Below are 3,846 nucleotides of genomic sequence, written 5' to 3'. Positions count from 1 at the left end.
CAAGAGCTTCCGTCAGAAAGCGCATCTTTTATGCCATCAAAATACCCATTTGGTTTAGGAAATAGTCTTTAGTGTTCTGCTGCTCCATTGTGAATTTTCATTGCTACTGTCTTCAAGCACCCCAAATAGAGAAAACCTGGGCATCAGAGGCTCAATTTAGGCCCTGATCTATCCTCCCTCTTTCTTGTCTATGTTATAACAGAGAGGATAAACTTAAAGGGACCAAATAACGGTCCGAATACAAAAGGCATTCCTTAGTGTGTGACTGACGCTTAGGGAAATGTGAGTTTAATAGTTGATGCTGGCCAGGCGTGGTGGCTTACGCTTGTAATCCCAGCACTTTTGGGAGGCCAAGGCGGATGGATCACTTGAGGTCAGGAGTCTGAGACCAGCCTGGCTAACACGGTGAAACCCTGTCTCTACTAAAAATACAAAAAATTAGCCAGGCGTGGTGGCGGGTGCCTGTAGTCCCAGCTACTCGGGAGGCTGAGGCAGGAGAATGGTGTGAACCCAGGAGGCGGAGCTTGCAATGAGCCAAGATTGAGCCACTGCACTCCAGCCTGGGTGACAGAGTGAGACTATGTCTCAAAAAAAAAAAAATTAGCTGGGCATGGTGGCATGCACCCGTAGTCCCAGCTGCTCAGGAGGCTGAGGCAGAAGAATCATTTGAACCCAGAAGGTGCAGGTTGCAGTGAGCTGAGATCATGCCACTGCACTCCAGCCTGGGCAACAGAGTGAGACTCCATCTCCAAAAAAAAAAAAAAAAAAAAAAAAGTTGATGCCTAGTTACTAAATGAGAAATGAGAAAAATGTGGCCTAGAGATCATACGTTAACCACCTAGTACAGTGCCTGGCACAACATAGATGCTCAATAACTAAATGGTCACATCATTATTAATGATTAATATTTGAGGTCTTATATAAAGCCTTTAATGCACTACCTGGCCCTTAAAAGACACTCAATACAAGATTGGTGACTTTTATCAGTCTTTTTACTCAATTAGAAATTTATTAGTGTAGTCCCCCCACCCCAAGCTCAGAACTTGAAAGAAATTAGATTATAACTAGAAGGTTTGGCATTGGAATACACAAATTGAATAAAATGGAAATGCACTCCCAGTTCAGTGCTGTGCACGCATTAGTCACCAGATGTCTCACTGCCATGACAAGGCTGAATTATCGTAGAGGATGTTTGCGGTCTTGTGACTTGGAGACTGAAAGAATTTCAGAAGCTCTTTGAAATGGCAGTGTATGAGGTACTTCTACAGGAGGTTTGCTGTCATCTGACACAGAGAAAATATCCTACAATGAACAAGCCAGAGGGACCTGGTAGAGGACTGTAAAACTGGAAGCAAAATTGCTGAGAATGTCGAATGATATTACAGGGGTCCTCCCTGGCATTTAGCTGAAGGAAGCAACTCTTGTTTTCTAATTTGCTGAGTCATTGGTCATTTAGTTTTAGGTTAATATAATTCTCTGATCCTTTTAGGGCCATCCAGGTTATGCACTAGTACATTCCTACATTCAACTGAAACAAATTGAGGGAAGGCAGTGTGTTGGAAAGAACACTGACTTCATTGAGAAGGTAAAGTATTTGAGTCCTGGTCCTGATGCTTAATTTGGCCAGACTTTCATCTTCTCTCAGCCTCAAGTTTTACCTACCTCACAAGGTTGTTGTGAAGATCTAAAAATACACACACACACACACACACACGCACGCTCTTTGTTGGTTAACTATGAATGTAATATCTCTAATGTTATAGTTCTGTTGCTAATGTCTTTTTTCCAAGAAAATTTTGGCTAATATTTCTTTAAGTATTCTCTTTTCTCTCATACTGGGGGACTTAAAAAAAAAAACTGTTGAAAATTAGGATGTAAAAATGCTAAATGACATGACTCATCATGGGCCACATAGTTAATGGAAGGGCCAGATTTGGCTGCAAGTCACTATTTCCAGCTTGCAGTCCTCCTCTGCAACAACAGACCAGCTCTGGGATTTGCTACAGTGCCTGTGAGACACTACAGGACCAGAGGACCCATATTACATCCATTAAACCAGTCTGAATTTGGAAATGATGGAGGGGTGTAGTCTAAGTTCTAGGGAGCTTTGCAAGATCCTGTGCTGGGGTCCTTGATCCTGGTGGAATGGAAGTGGAGGAGTAAGCGCAGGTGCAAGGGGTTAAGGAGGGAGCTGGGTAGTTACCACTTTTTAGAGAACAAAGTGGTGGATTAAAGGTTTTTTCTTTCATTCTCTTCCATTATATGGAATGCCATCTGAGTGCTGTGGCTCATGAAGGATAGAACTCAGCTAATAACCTTACCTCCGTTTTTGTTTGTTTGTTTTTTTTTTTTTTTGAGACGGAGTCTCGCTCTGTCGCCCAGGCTGGAGTGCAGTGGCCGGATCTCAGCTCACTGCAAGCTCCGCCTCCCGGGTTTACGCCATTCTCCTGCCTCAGCCTCTCGAGTCTACAGGCGTCCGCCACCTCGCCCGGCTAGTTTTTTTTTGTATTTTTTTAGTAGAGATGGGGTTTCACCGTGTTCGCCAGGATGGTCTCGATCTCCTGACCTTGTGATCCGCCCGTCTCGGCCTCCCAAAGTGCTGGGATTACAGGCTTAAGCCACCGCGCCCGGCCTACCTCCGTTTTTGAAAGCATCATTAGATAATTGACCAGAAAGGTTTTTTTAGTTAATCCAGTGCAGTGGTTCTCAAACTGTGAGCCCAGACCAGTAGCATCAGCATTATCTGGGAACTTTTCAGAAATGCAGATTCAGGCCGGGCGCAGTGGCTCATGCCTGTAATCCCAGCACTCTGGGAGGCTGAGGCAGGAGGACCACCTGAGATCAGGAGTTTGAGACCAGCCTGGCTAACATGGCAAAACCCCACCTATACTAAAAAATACAAAAATTATCCAGGTGTGGTGGCATGTGCCTGTAATCCCACCTACTCAGGAGGCTGAGGCAGGAGAATTGCTTGAACCCAGGAAATGGAGGCTGCAGTGAGCTGAGATCACACCTAGTCTCAAACTCCTGACCTCAGGTGATCTGCCCGCCTCAGCCTCCCAAAGTGCTGGGATTACAGGCGTGAGCCACTGTGCCTGGTCACCTATCATTTTATTTGTTTTTCATGTTGTTCAGTTATTGTAAGATGTGAGCTCTGTTTTTTTGTTTGTTTGTTTTTGTTTTTGTTTTTTTTGAGACAAAGGCTTGCTCTGTTGCTCAGGCTGGAGTGCAATGGCGTGATCTTCGCTCACCGCACCCTCCACCTCCCAGGTTCAAGCAATTCTGCCTCAGCCTCCCGAGTAGCTGGGATCACAGATACATGCCACCACGCCTGGCTAATTTTATATGTTAAGTAGAGACAGGGTTTCACCATGTTGGCCAGGTGGGTCTTGAACTCCTGACCTCAGGAGATTCACCTGCCTTGGCCTCGCAAAGTGCTGGGATTACAGGCAAGAGCCACCACACCTGGCCACCTATCACTTTGATTTTCATATTGTACAGCTATGGTAAAATGGAGCTCTCGAAGGGCAGTGTGAGATTTGGTTTGTGGCCCTGCCAGTCCCCTCTCTCCTCCCTGTCTTCCTGCCCATCCTCCCCCAGCCATGAGCAGGGAATATTTCAACACTATTGCTGAGAGTGGAGGTAACCCTTTCTATAGTTTTCTTTTCTTTCTACCTCATGACTAGATGATTTGCTGCTTTAACATGCTCCACACATCCATTCTTTCTCACTCCAAAATTGAGGTCATCACCAAGCCCCATTAATTTTACCTCCCAGATTCCTCTCAAACAGTGAAACCTGTCCGTCTTCACTGCCACTCTTCAGTCCCAAATGACCAATCTCTTA

Source organism: Rhinopithecus bieti, unplaced genomic scaffold, assembly GCF_001698545.2.
Source record: "Rhinopithecus bieti isolate Rb0 unplaced genomic scaffold, ASM169854v2 scaffold_39857, whole genome shotgun sequence".
Lineage (NCBI taxonomy): Eukaryota > Metazoa > Chordata > Mammalia > Primates > Cercopithecidae > Rhinopithecus > Rhinopithecus bieti.
Note: the sequence above shows the minus strand (reverse complement) of the source record.